Genomic DNA, 18,095 nt, shown 5'->3' on the forward strand with positions numbered 1-18,095 from the left:
TCAATTCCCGCCTTAGGCGACTGACTGTGTGGAGTTTGCACGTTCTCCCCGTGTCTGCGTGGGTTTCCTCCGGGTGCTCCAGTTTCCTCCCACAGTCCAAAGATGTGCGGGTCAGGTGAATTGGCCATGCTAAATTGCCCGTAGTGTTAGGTAAGGGGTAAGTGTAAGGGTATGGGTGGGTTGTGCTTCGGCGGCTCGGTGTGGACTTGTTGGGCCGAAGGGCCTGTTTCCACACTGTAAGTAATCTAATCTAAAAAAAATTCTTTGTATTTCTCTCAGAATTACAGCATCCACAGGAATTTTGCCTTTATTCTAATGTTCTGGGTTTTAATTTAATCTGGGGATGGTGAAATTTGAATTTGATTTGGAAACTAAATCTGGAATGTAGGAAAGAACCTAATTTAACACTGACAGTGTAACACCTGCTTATCGTAAACACCCATCGGGTTCAGTCATGTTCTTCAGGGGTGGAAATCTGCCATCCTTACCTGGTCTGACCTACCTTGGTGCTAAGGCAATCTGGCTGACTCTTAAATGCCCTCTGGCCAATTGATTGATAAATGTCAGCACAGCCAACCACACCCAGGTCCCATGAGAGAATTTTTAAAAACTGTTTTGTTCACATTTTTCCATAGTGTGGAGCCCAGAATTGTGCTTAATTATCCAGCTTATATTTCACAAGTGTTTTGTTCTAAGTTCAGCATCATATCATTGTTCTTGTGCTTTCTGTTCCTATTAAAAATGCCCAGGATACTCTATGCTTCATTAACTGCTCTCCCCAGCTGTCCCGCTACTTCCAATGATCTGTACACTTGTATATCCAGGTCCTTTTGCTCCTGCAAACCTTTTGAACTATAGCCCTTATTTAATATTGTCTTTCAATGCTATTGCTACCAAAATGGCAGCATTTTGACTGGGTGGCACAGTGATTAGCAATGCTGCCCCACAGTGCCAGGGATCAGGGTTCACTTCCACCTTTGGGTGACTGTCTGTGTGGAGTTTGTACATTCTTCCTGTGACTATACTGGTTATCTCCCATGGTCCAAAGATGTGTAAACTAGGTGGATTAGCCATTGGAAATATGGGGTTATAGGTATCTGGATGAGCTGCTCTTTGGAGGGTTGGTGTGGACTTATGGGATACACGGCCTGTGTCCACACTGTAAGGATTCTGTGAAAGGGCATCACCTCACATTTCTCTGTGTTAAACTTCATCAGCATATTCCACCACCTTGTGTATGTCCTTTTGAAATTCTACACTCACAGAATATGATGTTTCTAATTCAGTGTCATGAGCCAACATTGAACCTGTCACCCACACACCAAGATTTGATCAGGAATCTATATCAGGAAAAGCAAGAACCCCAATACTGACCCATTCTTTGGATATATGTCATCCTGCCGGAATGTCGAATTTAAGTCCCAACAATCTATCCAATACTCCCTCCTTCTGAATGTTAAAATATTGCAAGTGATAGAATTCCTTCCTCTGAAACTATGACCTAGTAACATCCAGTTCCTTGGTCAAGGTGTCTACAAAGTATTTATTTAATACCTCACCTTTGCCACAAAACTTCAGGTGTAAGTTTCCATTGTGGTCCCCAATTTGCCCTTTTGCCACTTGCTTATTGTTTATGTATCCATAGAAGACTTTGAGATTCTCTGCCAGTCTTTTCTTATAATCTCTCTTTGCTTCTCCAATACTCTTGTTCACCTCTCCTTTGAACCTTTTGTATTCCTTTTGGTTCCCAATTTCTTGACACTTACCATATGCACAATATTTCTTCTTTATCTTAATATTATTTTTTTAATCCAGGGAGCTCTAAATTTATTGCCTCACCTATTCCTGCTGACCTTTTGTTACAATGCATCTGACCCAACTCTGCACATGCTCCATTGAAGTCTGCTCTGTCTTAGTGAATTATTCTTAGCCTGGATTGGGTATTATCCTTCTCTATCTCCAGCTGATCATTATCTCTTAAATGTTCCCAATTGTCACTTATTCCACTTGACCCGTGGCACTTCCAACAGCCAGGTCCAATAAAGCATCCTTTCTTGTTAGACTAGACACACACTGCCGGAGGAGATATTCCTGAATGTAATCTTGGAATGTTTGTCTCTCTCTGCCCTTTACACTGCTACTGTCCCAGTCCACATTTGGGTTATCATGATGTGGAGGTGCTGACGTTGAACTGGGGTGGACCAAGTCAGAAGCCTCCGTTCCTAATGAAAGGCTTTTGCTCGAAACATCGATTTTCCTGCTCCTCGGATGCTGCCTGACCTGCTGTGTTTTTCCAGCACCACGCTAATCTAGACTCTGGTTTCCAGCATCTGCAGTCCTCACTTTTACCAAGTCAGAAACTGTACAACTCCAGCTTATAGTCCAACCGGTTTATTTGAAATCACAAGCTTTTGGAACTCTGCTCCTTTGCCAGGGGAAGTCCTTGACTTCCAATAAACCTGTTCGACTATAACCTGGTATTGGATGACTTTTATATTTGGGTTGTTCATGTGCCCCCGTTATAACAACTCCATAATGGTTGCTTCTCTCTATAATTTCCCTGCAGGCTTGTTCCTCTACATCCTTTCTGTTAGCTGGGAGTCTAATGACTGCACTGAGAATGTAATTGCACCCTACTTTTCCTTAGCTCCGTCCAAATTAATTCTGCCATTGAACTCTTTGGGACATGCTCTTTCTCTAGCACTGCAATGCTCTCCTTATCCAACACCACCATCCCTCTTGCTCTCCTTCCTTTCTGAAGTCCTTGTACCCAGGATTACTTAACACCCTAACCTGCCCCGCCCCAGAGTCAGGGCTCTGTTATGACCGCAGCGTCATATTTCCACATGGCAACTTGTTCCTACAATTCTCTAAATCTTACTGATACTGAGCAATATGTCGCGATATCAGTTCAGGTGATTAAAGGTTTCATTAGTAGGTGCATTTTGAGCTTAAACGCAGACAATGGCAGATGAAGGTGAAAAGGCATAAAGAGGGAATTCCAAAGATTATCACCTTTGTAACCTACAAGCCTACAACTGACCGATCTGATTTGTCCTCATCCTCGATTTGTCCAACGTGTAATGGATGTACCTTTAGCTGGCTAGGCCCCTTGCTTTGTAATTCCCATGTTAAATGCCTTCACTTGCCTCTCCTACTTTAAAGCCCTCTGTAAAATCCACTTCTTTGATCACATCTTTAATGTCTCTTTTATCTCTGGGCCCGTTTGGATCCAATGTTGTACCTACGATGCAGCTTGGGACATTTCTCTCATCAAGAGGTGCTATAGAAATGCAAATTGATATGGTTTCTTGGATCAAACATGACTGCCAGTACAATGAGGTCTGAATGTTCTGCCAGACATGAGCTTACATGACACGTAATACAAAGATTGTGTTTTCATTGAGACAGATGTCTTGAAGTTAATTCACAACACTATTTGCACTGATGTGCAATATCTTAATTATACGTAGACCAAGTTCTGTGCTTACTGACTATTAATGTACATAACATACAGATACATTACATACTGACTGACTGAACACATTACACAGGCTCCACTGTACTAAGCAGAGGGTAACTGAAAATGAGGATCTTTATATCAGAGAGCCACATACCCTTGTCTCATGGGAAATGTGTTAATGTTGTGTAACTTGAAAGGGTTCAGAAAGGATTTAGGAGGATGTTGCCAGGGTTGGAGGATTTGAGCTATAAGGAGAGGCTGAATAGGCTCTGTTTTCCCTGGAGCACTGGAGACTGAGGGGTGATCTTATAGAGGTTTATAAAATCATGAGGGGCATGGGTAGGTTAAACAGACAAGATCTTTTTCTTAGGGTGGGGAATCCAAAATTAGGTGGCATACAGTTTAGATGAGAAGGGAAAGGTTTAAAAGGGACCTAAGGGGTAACATTTTCATGCATCGTGTTGAGCGTGTATGGAATGAACTGCCAGGGGAAGTGGTGGAGGCTGGTACAATTGCAGCTGGATTGGTACATGAATAGGAAGGGTTTACAGTGATATGGGCCAGGTGCTGGCAAATGGGACTAGATTAGTTTAAGATGCCTGGATGGCATGGATGAGTTGGACCAAAGGGTCCGTTTCTGTGCTGTACATCTCTATGACTCTATGTACCTATTTTAATGCTACTCTGTCAATGTAGTGTTGAAATGAAATGGATGCTGGGGATTTGGAAAGAAATGAATCCAGCAAAATTAATTTTATAAAATCAACAGTTTAAATAGTTTGATAAGTCACTAAAGAACATGGACCCTGATCCTACTTTAAAAATAAGCAAGTGTTTAATAGCTCCAGTTGTTATCAGCATGAGAACACACCAGTAAATTTAATTAGAGGCTGCTATTTAGCAGCCCATGGGTAATGCTGGTGTAATGGTAATATCTTGGGTTTAGTAATCCTGTGGGATTGGCGGGTGACTCAAATCCTAGCACAACAGATGGTGGCAATCATTGCTTATTGCAAAACGTATTTGGTTCACTTACGTTCTTTCGGGAAGGAAATCTGATGTTCTCAGCCAGTCTGGCCTCTATGTGACTGCAAACCAACAGCAATGTGGTTAACTCTTAACTGCCCTTTGACATGGACTAGCAAGTCATCCATTGTCAAAGTCCAAAAGGCACATGCTTTGTGCAGGGATTGTTGTTTTTTCTCAACCACCTGCTGTGACTCAGAATAGAAAGAACTTAATGTGAGGAGTGTTATTATTGCAGGGAATGTCTTGTTTTCAATTTTTAAAAAATCCGTGTTTTTTTTTGTTTTCTTTAAGTCTAATCTTTCTTTGTCTCTAACGCCCCTGATTTATTTCTCTGCTATTGCTTTATTTCTTCAGAACCTTTAAGTCTGTTTAGTTTCACAGGTAGCTTGAGCCTAAACTTTCAGGTGTCAGATTCCCTGTTGCCTGCTCTGTGCCCCCTTGTTATTCTACCTTTGCAGGATGGAAAGACTGAGCTGACAGATAAGGGAACAGTCTATAATGCACAGGACGTGATATGAGACGTGAAACATCGATCTAAAAAGCTATCCTGAAATTTATAGACTCACAAGTACTTTCGGAGCACTGCATTGCTAGAGGTGCCAGCTTTCGGATCCAAGGCAGGATAGTCTCCTGACTGAATAAACATACAACACGTCAAGACACAAGAAGAGCTGCTCATATTTTTTATTTGAACTTCCTTCAGAATAAGCGCCTTCTGTTTTTGTAGTACCTCTGAGCCAGAAACATCGAACAGTACAGCACAGGAACAGGCCCTTTAGCCCTCCGTGTCTGTGCTGACTACGCTGCCATTCTAAACTAAATGCATCTGCCAACACATGGTCTGTATCCCTGTATCCCCTGCCTGTTCACGTGTCTGTCTACATTCATCACCTCACACGTGTCTGATCTTAAACTTCATCTGCCATCTCTCCATCCAGCTTTCCAACTGATCTGTATTCTTTGATAAACTTCCTCACCAAATTTTGTGTCATCTGCAAACCTAGGTTCAAGTTCCACCTGCTCCTGAGGTGTTGAGTTGGATTGAAAACATACAACCAGCCGCTTGCTGAGTATTTCCTGTTTTTTAGACTTGATTCCCTACAGTGTGGAAACAGGCCCTTTGGCCCAACAGCTCCACACCCAGACATACTTCCCTCTGCCTAATGCACCAAACACTATGGGCAATTTAGCATGGTCAATTCACCTAACCTGCACATCTTTGGACAGTGGGAGGAAACAAGAGCATACCCACACAGACAGTCACCCGCAGTTGGAATTGAACCTGGGTCCCTGGTGCTGTGATGCTAAAGTGCTAACCACTGAGCCACCGTGCCACCCTGTAATTCAATGTTTGAATCTGCAAATACTTTACAGTTAATCTAAGACCCAAAGATCTTTAAAATACAGATTTAAATTAAAAAAATTAAAATGTGAGGTTGCTATAAGGCTACATGTTACCCAAGACAATTTAAAACCATTCCTTGCTCTATCAGGTAAGGGTTGGTAATCCATTTTTTTTTATCATGTGGTTTGGTGCCACAGTATGAGTCTGGGTAGTAGACAGACTGCTTGAGGTAAAGACTAAGTCAATAATTATCTCCAAAATTGCACTTTATTATAAATTAATACTAAATATTGCTATACACAGTGATTGTAGATATACTAGATTCTGATCTTAACACTGCGCTATTAAGTATTAAACATTTTTGTCATCTTTGTGCGTCCATGTCCATGTGTTCCCATCCTTTGTCATCTGGTCTAACTTCTGATAAAAGGCTTATGCCTGAAATGCCGTCTCTCCTGCTCCTCGGATGCTGCGTTTTTAACATTAGATTAGATTTTTGTTTTACATTACTTACAGTGTGGAAACAGGCCCTTCGGCCCAACAAGTCCACACCGACCCGCCGAAGCACAACCCACCCATACCCCTACACTTACCCCTTACCTAACACTACGGGCAATTTAGAATGGCCAATTCACCTGACCCGCACATCTTTGGACTGTGGGAGGAAACCGGAGCACCCAGAGGAAACCCACACAGACACGGGGAGAACACGCAAACTCCACACAGTCTGTCGCCTGAGTCAGGAATTGAACCCGGGTCCTGGGCACTGTGAGGCAGCAGTGCTAACCACTGAGCCACCGTGCCGCCCACTTTTGAACCATCTTTTGAATCTGGTCTAATTCTGCCCACACTGTGCTATTCATGCTCAGTGATGTGCAGTGCTGTGACATCATCGTAGAGTTGCTCAAGGGTCATGAGGCTATTGTGCAACACTTTGTCACGATGCACCTATATTTCATTTATTTTAGAGAAAAATAACAGCAAAATCAGTAAAAACGGTGATTCCTATTTGACTGAATACTTAAAGGTGTAACTGTGACTAACTGTTGCATTTCACTGACTTGTTACAGGAACTGCACTGTTGGCAGGACACTGGCCTTACCGATATGGGTCGAGTCAAGGATTAATACCATAATTTCAAGATAGGGAGCTCTGGCTTTTGTGATATAATGGAGCATATGATAATGGAGAGTGTCTGCAACACTGTAGGACTCCCACTGAGCCAAAATGAGCATGGTTATTAGAAGTTAAAAAGCCAATTACCTTAAAAAATCTTTAGACTCTAACAATCATTCTTTAGTAATGTAGTAATGAATTCAGTATCACAGAAGGTTGTGGAGGCCGAGTCATTGAGTATAACTAAGACGGAGATAGATAGGTTCTTGAGTATCAAGAGGATCAAGGGTTACGCGGAGAAAGCGTGAGAATGGGGTTGAGAAACTTCTCAGCCATGATTGAATGGCAGAGCAGACTTCATGGGCTGAATGGCCTAATTTCTGCTCCTTGTCTTATAGTCCTATGGTCAGTACACCAGACATCTCCGAGGGCCACCCACCCACCCAACTAACAACAGATGGCAATAAATGGTCTCCCTCACTCACTGCACTGGTCTCTAAGCCAAACTTACAGAAACCCATGGGAGCACTGTCCACAACAAACCTATGCAACAGTTCAAAAAGGTTACTCACTACTACTTTCTGAATGGCATTTAAGGATTTACCTAATCCTCATGACCTAGTGAGCAAATAAAAATTTAAAACTCTTAACAGTGAGATCTGTAAGGTATGTATCACCAGTTTTATGATAGGAAGGGTATGGACCCATCAGTGTCAGTGTGCTACTTTTGGAGCACTGCATTGCTAGAGGTGCCAGCTTTCGGATCCAAGGCAGGATAGTCTCCTGACTGACTGAACATAAAACACATCAAGACACAAGGAGAGCTGCTCATACATTTTATTTGAACTTCCTTCAGAACAAGCGCCTTCTGTTTTTATAGTACGTCTGAACCAGAAACATAGAACAGTACAGCACAGGAACAGGCCCTTTAGCCCTCCGTGTCTGTGCTGACTACGCTGCCATTCTAAACTAATTGCATCTGCCAACACATGGTCTGTATTCCTGTATCCCCTGCCTGTTCACGTGTCTGTCTACATTCATCACCTCACACTTCATCTGCCATTTTTCCATCCAGCTTTCCAACTGATCTGTATCCTGCTGCATCCTTTGATAAACTTCCTCACCAAATTTTGTGTCATCTGCAAACCTAGGTTCAAGTTCCACCTGCTCCTGAGGTGTTGAGTTGGATTGAAAACATACAACCAGCCACCTGCTGAGTATTTCCTGTTTTTTAGATTAGATTCCCTACAGTGTGGGAACAGGCCCTTTGGCCCACCCACACAGACAGTCGCCCAAGGTTGGAATCGAACCTGGGGCCCTGGTGTTGTGAGGCTAGAGCACTAACCACTGTGCCACCCTATAATTCAATGTTTTGACTGTGACCTCCAGTGTACAAACTGATTGCTGTATTTGGCTATGTAACAGTGGCTATATTTCATACAATGTTTATGGATGTCTTGGGATTTTGATAAGAAGTTAACTGAGGTAAAGCCGCCATAGTCCAAGCAGACCAAAGGACTGCTCATTCCTTAGAGAGAGATACAACTGATGGTAGTTTAACCCGAGGGTCACCCCACCTCAGGAGCAGGGAGAGATTGTGAAGGAAGAGGCCTTTACGGTATCTCAGTTAGTGCAGGAATTGAACCCATGCTATTGCTGCTAGCTGTGCTAGTCACTCAGACTGGTTGATCCCTCCTTAATATCATTGGGTTTTAAGGCTTTCTCTTTACATGAATAAATGCTGCCCTCTTGTGGTGTTTTCATGTGGGATATAACTGATCCTTTAGTTAGACAGAAGCACATTAGCTCTTCTGATTGCTCCATGTCTTTTTATAGATAACAAAGTCAATCCTTTTTTGACAGGAGTCTCTCCAGATCTTCAAAAATTACACTTTACACCTTGAAGTGGAGTTGCAGTTCGATAGGATAGTGAAGGCAGCGTTTGGTATGCTTGCCTTAATTGGTCAGTGCATTGAGTATAGGAGTTGGGAGGTCATGTTGCCGCTGTACGGGACATTGGTTAGGCCACTTTTGGAATATTGCATTCAGTTCTGATCTCCTTGCTATAGGAAGGATGTTGTGAAACTTGAAAGAGTTCAGGAAAGATTTGCAAGGATGTTGCCAGGGAAAGAGGGTTTGACTTAAAGGGAGAGGCTGAACATGCTGGGGCTGTTTTTCTGGAGTGTCGGAGGCTGAGGGGTGACCTTATAGAAATTGATAAAATCTTGACGGGCATGGATAGGGTAAATAGGCAAGATCTTTTTGCTGGGATGGGGAGTCCAGAACTAGAGGGCATAGGTTTAAGGTGAGAGGGGAAAAGATTTTAAAAGACCTAAGGGGCAACTTTTTCATGCAGAGGGTTGTGTATGTGTGTGGAATGAGCTGCCAGGGAAAGTGGTGGAGGTTGGTACAATTATAACATTTAAAAGGCATCTGGATGGGTATATGAATAGGAAGGGATTAGAGGGATATGAGCCAAATGCCGGCAAATAGGACTAGACTCGTTTAGGATATCTGCTTGGCATGGACAAATTGAACTGAAGGGTTTGTTTCTGTGCTGTATATCTCTATGACTCTATGAATCTGTGACATATTTGCTCAAAGTGACAGTTTGCAACCTCAACCATGTGGAGGACAGTAAGGGGTTGGTAATGTGGCAATAAGTGAAAGGAATTTCAATAAAATTAAATGGTTTCAGAGAATCTTACAAACTCTGAGAAAGCTTTTAAAACCAGAAAACAGTTGGATTCAATTTGTTCTCAGTGACATACACAAACCTTCTATCTACTGCGGCTTCTAATGCCCACATTTGGCATGACTAGTGCCAGTATGATTAATGCTATTATGATGAATGTTTCTGCGGGGCTGCTATTGGGAAATCTCAAGGTTTAGACGCCAACACAGAGTGTTGCCAATCTTCTAGGATTATCCTGGAGACTGCAGGAATTAAGACATTGATCTGAGCAAGTCAGACGAAAAAAAATCATCAGTTTGGGGAAAAAAATTGCGTGTTTAGCTTTTTCTTTGATCATTTTTGGTTTATGAAGAGAAGGGAAATCAGTCAAGAATCATGCTGTCAGGGAACAAAAAAAGGGACGTTGTTTCTCAGTGGAAAGTCAGTCACCGTGTTGATGGACATCTCAAGTGGCCAATGGCTGAATCTTGGACACAAATGGGTTGGAGGGTCATGTGACCCACCCTCCAAGAATACAATGAGGCAGAGTTGGTAACCCGAGCTCGGGTTAGGAACAAATTTTAAGGAGAAATAGAGTCATAGAGATGTACAGCGTGGAAACAGACCCTTTGGTCCAACCCGTCCATGTCGATCAGATATCCCAACCCAATCTAGTCCCACCTGCCAACACCCAGTCCATATCCCTCCAAACCCTTCCTATTCATATACCCATCCAAATGCCTTTTAAATGTTGCAATTGTACCAGCCTCCACCACTTCCTCTGGCAGCTCATTCCATACACGTACCACCCTCTGCGTGAAAAAGTTGCTCTTTAGGTTCTCTTTTATATCTTTCCCCTCTCACCCTAAATCTATGCCTTCTAGTTCTAGACTCCCTCACCCCAGGGAAAAGACTTTGTATATTTATCCTATCCATGCCCTGCATAATTTTGTAAACCTCTATAAGGTCACCCCTCAGCCTCCGACGCTCCAGGGAAAACAGCCCCAGCCTGTTCAGCCTTTCCCTATTGTTCAAATCCTCCAACCCTGATAACATCCTTGTAAATCTTTTTTGAACCCTTTCAAGTTTCACAACATCATTCCGATGGGTTAGTCTTCAGAGGGTCGGTGTGGACTTGTTGGGCCGAAGGGGCTGTTTCCACACTGTGGGGAATTTAATCTTCTCAAAAATCCTTTTACTGTTTTGGCCAAAACTATAATGGAAGGGGTAAGTAATAAGTAAAAGATAGAGGCATGCAGTATTCCAACAGTGGCCTAACCAATGTTCTGTGCAACGGCAACATGACCTCCCAACTCCTGTACTCAATACTCTGACCAATAAAGGAAATATTGTGATTAGAAGAAATCCAGAGCAATTGCTCAGAAGACGTTCATGGATTGGGGGTCAGTGAAGTGAGCAAAGGAAGAGGAAACATGCTTTAACAGACCTGGAAAAGGAAGAAGAACCAGGCACCCAGGTTCGATTCCAGCGTCAGGTGACTGACTGTGTGGAGTTTGCACATTCTCCCCGTGTCTACGTGGGTTTCCTTACTCCAGTTTCTTCCCACAATCCAAAGATGTGCAGGTTAGGTGAATTGGCCGTGCTAAATTGCCTATAGTGTTAGGCATATTAGTTAGAGGGAGATGGGTTAGTCTTCAGAGGATCGGTGTGGACTTGTTGGGCCGAAGGGGCTGTTTCCACACTGTGGGGAATTTAATCTTCTCAAAAATCCTTTTACTGTTTTGGCCAAAACTATAATGGAAGGGGTAAGTAATAAGTAAAAGATAGAGGCACAAGTACTCCAAATATTGTGCAGTGTTTGGTCATTCTAGTCTGTACGTTTATATCTATTTTTCACGCCAGTTGCTATAAGTCTATCTCTGTGAATGAGTGTCCATTGGCATTTACAGAGTACTTACAGTGTGGTGGGTCATGGTAGGGCCTTGGGTAGTGCTATAGAATGGAGGGATCCAGGGGTTCTGGCACACAATTCTTTGAAGTTTGTGTCACAGGGTGGTTAAGAAGGCATTTAGCACACTTGCCTTCATTGCTCAGTCTTTTGAAAGTTGGGAAGTTATGTTGAGATTATGCAGAATGTTGGTGAGGCCTCTTCTGGAATACTATGTCCAGTTCCGGTCATCCTGTTAAAGAAAGGATATTATTAAGCAAGAGAGGGTTCAGAAGAGATTTACCAGGATGTTGCGGGTATGGAAGATTTGAGGTTTATAGAAAGACTGGATAGGCTGGGACTATTTTCACTGGAGGACAGGAGGTTGACAGGAGACCTTACAGAAGTTTATAACATGATGAGAGGTAAGATGGAGTTAATGGTAGTTGGCTTTTCCCTAGGATAGGGGGATTTTAAAGCTGGGGGAAATTTTTGACACAGAGGGTGGTTTGCGTGTTGAATGACCTTGCACAGGAATTGGTGGATGAGGGTACAATTAGAACATTTAAAAGACATTTGGATAAGTACATGAATGGGAAAGGTTTGGAGGGATATGGGCCAGGAGCAGGCCGGTGAGACTAGTTTAGTTTGGGATTATGTTCAGCATGAAGAGTCTGTTCCCATGCTGTATGACTCTATGACTCTAAGTCCTATTCTAGGACTCAATGAGCAAGGAAGGTGTACTCACAGTCACCTCCAAACAGGCTTCAACTTATAAATCTGGTGAAAATACCACAATGGTGAGTGGTAAGGACAGGAGAATTCGCTGGCCAGGTCAGATGATGGTAAGCAAGTGGAATCTTCACCATGATTATTCATAGCTCCAGACTACAACGGACCTGTAACAGTCTATGTCACTATGGCAACTCAGGCTCTCTTGGGGAGTTGGTAGGGCAGTTGACATGGATCAGTTTGGTGCCAATAACACATGTTGTTCAGTATGAGATGGATTCCTTGGGAATGGGACCTGTGTCTTTGGCCTACCTGAGGTCAAGGGTCATGGGGCTGTGAGTCAGACCTAATTTAGGCACAGAACTGAAGAAGGTATTGATGTTTGTTGAGACGAATAGACATCTGCCTACAGTTACAGATGGCAAGATAACAATGAGGTATTAATACCTCTAAAGGTGACTGTTATAAACAGAATGAGAAAGGATACAAGACAGCCCTCACAACATAGGTAAAGCCTCACTATTCATCTCTGGCTCTCTGGAGTTTGGGCCCAATACACTGGATGGATCTGCAAACTAACCTGACCAACGGTAGGCAGTTTAAACCCAGTCTAACAATTATGTAATAAAACTTAACAACATAACGGACCCGTCCATTCGCAGTCTACCTTGACCATTGACTATATCCTTGACCCAACACGACAGTATAACCGATCCTCTATCACCTGTCTCACCATTTCCCCAGCTGTCCACTCCTCAGCACCAACTATTCTCTGCTCAGCCAGGCCCACAGCCCCACGCAGACGAACGCCCCCTCAACACTCGGTCTGACCCCATTACCCCACCAAACAAATGGACCCCTCCCACCACTTTGACTCAACGCTAATAACCATCCAAACCCCAAACAAGTAGCCACTCCCTTCACACACTCATTCACTCACTCACAACCATTCACTCACTCACAACCATTCACTCACTCACTTGACTGTTCAGTGATTAAAGGTCTGGGATATTTTATGAACTGACCTGAGTATCACAGCTGGAGCCACAAGAGTCTTCCCACATTCCCTGATCTATAAGAATCCGCTAGCCCTGAATGGGGACCATTGTGCTGCCCATTTCACTGCTGGTTGGGAACTGAAAATCTCACAGGAAACTGGCTGTGATGTTGAGCTAGCAAACTCTTCAGCGGCAGTGCCAATTTGACCAGCATTACAAGCAGGTGGGGGATTGAGGCCGTGGGTGTGAATAATAATGTAAATAATTCATTACACAATGTCTTTCAGCATAGTAGAAGTTCCAAGGCACCTTAAAGTAGGAAGCATTTGAGATAGGTAACAAAATGTTGGGTCTAAACTCAAAGGTTTCAAGAAGCATCTTGACAGGAGGAGTGACACGTGAAGGGATAAATGGAGGGAATTCTGACACATTGCTGAAATAACTGAGGGGATAACTCTATGGATGGTAGGGAGATTGAGGACGGCTACGTGGCAAGGAGTGATGACACTCTGGCCCTCTGGGTAGCTATGATGCTGGAAAAAAAACTACAGTGATTTGGGTGGCAGCGATTTCAACCCAAGCCTTCAGCTGCTGGATTGGAAATGAATACAGATCAGTGACGCAAAGGTGATGAGTGACCAATCTTGTTTGTAACATGAACAATCGCAAAACTGTAGACTCCTGTCCGGCCTGTGTAATAGCTGACTATCGAAGCTTCCACAGTGACTTCATCAATACACTCGGAATTTCTGCTGAGAGCAAACATGGAAACAGGGTGGGTGTTGGAGGCAGCGGGGTGGGGTGGGGGAGGTAGAGTGAAATAGCCTCATTTATTTATAGAATTCTTGGAATAAATTACACCACGCAGAAATGCTGTGGCAGGCCAGGGTAAATAATGAGAGTGCCTGAGACGCACACCACTATATAAATCTGTTAGGAATTAGATATTGAGACAGAGCAATAAAGTGTGGAATACAAACAGCAGCCATTTTGTTATTAACACACCATCAATCTGTAATGGCCTGTGAGTGAACCAGCGAAGGGACAGTTCTGCATCACTTCAGGCATAATGCCGTTTGTCGGCTCTTTATAAGTGAAGTGTTCACGGCAGAGATCCTGTTAACTTCAAATTGAGCATCCTTGCATTGGATGTCAGTTCGCTGGACTTGACTTTGGAAAATGGGTCTTGACACTGTGAGAGAGAGAAAGGACAGAGGAGGACAAGACTAAAGCTACCGAGAATGGGGAGAAAAAAGTGAACACGTCGTCAGAACTCATGAACAAGCATCGCTGTAATTATTTTGCCAGTGAAGGAAGAAGTGATGGCGTTAAAACAAAAAAACAGCAATTCATTGCCGTGGAGGACAGGAACAGACCATTCACCCCCAACAAACTGACTCCAACCAGGCAGCCACTAAAGCACTTTTATCCTTGTTTCAGACCTTCTACCTCAAATCGCGCTCCATCATATATCTCTCTCCATTGATTCAGTGTCACTGGAGGGCCATGCACCATCCTGCCATTTTGAGAGTGAAGAGATTCTGATTGTTTTGGTTGTTTCCATGTGAATATGCTCTGATGTTCCACTCGAGATGCGCTTAAGATGGCGAGAGAGAAAAGATTGTATCCTGCCTGGGGTCAGGCCCATCATCAGCTCCCTATCAGAATCCGGCCTCTTCCTGTAACATCTTCAAGCGAGTCAGCGATTTCACACACATGATGCATAACCCCACACCTAGGCCGCAGGCTGCGCTTAGGGATGGAGCACGATGGACATGCAGCTAAATTGTGTCTGCACCTCACCATGTGGTATGCTTACTGCAGATCTGCCTTCATACACAGTGGTAGGCAAGGCCTGTTTGGTTTAGTGTGGTAGAGGAAAGCCACTTCCTGGTCTAACCTGCATTTACTCTGGTCTTGATCAGGAAGCGTTTTATTGCACGTAAGCACCAGCTCAAAGGTTACATTAATATGTTGGGCACTATTACAGACCATGAGGAGGATCTCGGTAATTAGATTGAACCCCTTTGCATCCTTATACTTTTCTGCCCAAAGTCCGTATGGGATCATTATGGTGAGTGGAGTTACAGTACTCCTCAGTATTAATCCTTTCAGACCCATGTACAAGTTTATCTTTTCAACTCTCAGATGGTGAGTAAGTTTTAGTTCAATGTTCTGCTTAGATGCAAAACCCCTCACCCAAAGGCCCCCTGATTTACAAGTGAACACTTATACTTACAAGCATGCTCCCATCGAGGGGTGTACTAATATTAATTTTAAAGATTTGATACATGAATATTCATACTCATAAACAGCTGTTTTGCTTTGTCCCGTGTTGTGTTCCGACTTGCTCACAAATTGACTTGCCAACAGACTTCAGAATAGAGTGCATTTGCAAAGTGGGACATCTGTTTAGGCCAGATTGAAGCCAATGTCATTGCTGCTGGTTCATTGAATCCTAAGGACTGCGGGCTGGATGGGTGTTTCAATTCTTTTTTCAGCCAACGCCACAAAACTTTCCCTAATAAAGAGCATGTTTCCCTCCATGAACGATCTACGGACTCATCCCATCAGCTCCTGTTTCTCTTCCCCCTCAGTGTCATGACTGGGGTTGAGGGCTGTGGAAGTTGGTGCTCGCTGTGTCACATTCAGGTTAACAGGAACAGTTCATCCATCCCGAACTGTTGCAGTGATGTGAATTTGTCTAATGATGTTTGTTTAGAGTTGACAACTGAAAATGTGTTGCTGGTTAAAGCACAGCAGGTTAGGCAGCATCCAAGGAATAGGAAATTCGACGTTTCGGGCATAAGCCCTTCATCAGGAATCTGGCAAAATTTGAACACCACTCAATGCAGCATCATCACAAAGCGTGATTATTTAGTCAACAGCATTTGGCAGGAACTTTCGGGAACACATTGGTAAAGATCTCTCTGGTTATAACTTACAGAGTCCAGCTGTCCACTGATGATGTTCGAGGAGATAGGGTGCGATTTTGATCAGCTGCAACTGTGCTCAAATTTTACTGAAATATTGATCATTGTAAGCTTTGATTCTTGCTTCCTGGTCAAGACCAGAGTAAGTGCAGGTTAGACCAGGAAGTGGCTTTCCTCTACCACACTAAACCAAACAGGCCTTGCCTACCACTGTGTATGAAGACAGGTCTACAGTAATGGTGAATATTCCTCACCATTATGCTGACTCATTTGTATCGTAAAATCATTAAAATGGCTGTAGAGGAATTTGTTAATCCATTTGTCAATATGTTGGTCCATTTTATCAAGTGGAGATGCAATGGGAAATCGGAGCACCAGGAGGAAAGCCATGCAGACATGGGAAGAACGTGCAAACTCCACACAGACAGTTGCCTGAGGCTGGAATCAAACCCAGGTCCCTGGTGCTGAGAGTCAGTAGTGCTAACCATTGAGTCAACCATTGAAGTATTTAAATATTAAGTGGCATTGACGTATCTTCCAGGATTATGGCCACAGCTGGAAAATGGGATTGGTGAAAAGGACGTTCTTTTCACTTTTCTATATTTTTGCTGCTGGACTAAATTGAGAAATGGACTATTTTAAAAACCACATGTTGTGGTATGGATTACTGCATGTTTTAAAAGCAAGTTACCTGATACTCATTATAAGTTTTGTTTACACTGCTTCTTATGCAAGCAGTGAGGGAAGGGAAAAAGAGAACTGGAGCCAGGGAAAATTACAAAAGGAAATCTAGCCAGCAACTTTACTGATTGGCTTGCAGATTTTAAAAAAATTCTTTCCTGTGTCATGGGTGTCACTGGCCAGCCAAAATGTATTGCCCATCCCTAGTTGCCCTTAAGAAGATGATAGTGAGCTGCCATCTTGAACTGCTGCAGTCCATGTGCTATAGATTGGCCCACAATGTTATTAGGGACTGAGTCACCTGAAGCCTGAAGAAAGCCCATTTATTTCTCCTCATCGTTCATTGTAAGCTGTGGTTTTTAACCAATAAGTCAGAGACTTTATAAATGTCACTCTGTGCCTCTTGAAAACAAGGGGAAGTACCTGGAAAAGGAACATTGAGGAGAAATAAGTCCTGATCCTCCAAAATAGATCATCTCCGTGAAGCCTGTGGACAAGAACCATTGAATTGCCTTCCTAATCTTTCCCTCCATCCCAAACACCAATTTTCTTTTGTGTCTATCTCTGTCTGTATGTGTATCTTGGGCGAGGTTTAGAAAGGAGTTCGAGTTTAAGCCAATAATGCAGGAATATGAAGTTGGGCCAAGATCATCCATTATCTCCTGAATGGTGGAACAGACTCAGAGAGCTGAAGGCCAGCCTGTATTCCCATGTTCCTATCCTACCCCATGCACTATTTTAATTGTTTACCTGTAATTAGTTATTAATAGTAATAAGTAGTTCTTGTTACATTGAGAAATCTGATACATGCTTTTGCAAATCTGGATGAAAAAATAGATAGAACGCAGACTTCTGCATATTTTTATAAAATCTTTAACTTTTGTAATGACTCAAGGAATAGTGGGCTTTGATTTCCAGTGCATTACTCCAGTGATAGTGTAATCTGATCTTTATTGACTGATGCAGACATGAAGATCCTCATAACCTAAGGATCTACGAGTCTAACTCCCTCAATAGCCTTGTCACACAATCACATTCCACACAGCAAATTCCTTCACCTTAGAATCCCAACCCACATTTTTTGGATTTCTTCTTGTAGCCATCACCCTAGACCCCATATTGAGAATTCGCTAATTGTGTGTATAGGAACATGAAGAGGCCGTTCGGTTCTCTTCAGCCTGTCTCACTATTCAATGAGATCATGGCTGACCTGTGGCCTAGCTCCATATGTCTGCC

The sequence above is a fragment of the Hemiscyllium ocellatum genome, chromosome 32, assembly GCF_020745735.1.
Source record: "Hemiscyllium ocellatum isolate sHemOce1 chromosome 32, sHemOce1.pat.X.cur, whole genome shotgun sequence".
NCBI classification, from domain to species: domain Eukaryota; kingdom Metazoa; phylum Chordata; class Chondrichthyes; order Orectolobiformes; family Hemiscylliidae; genus Hemiscyllium; species Hemiscyllium ocellatum.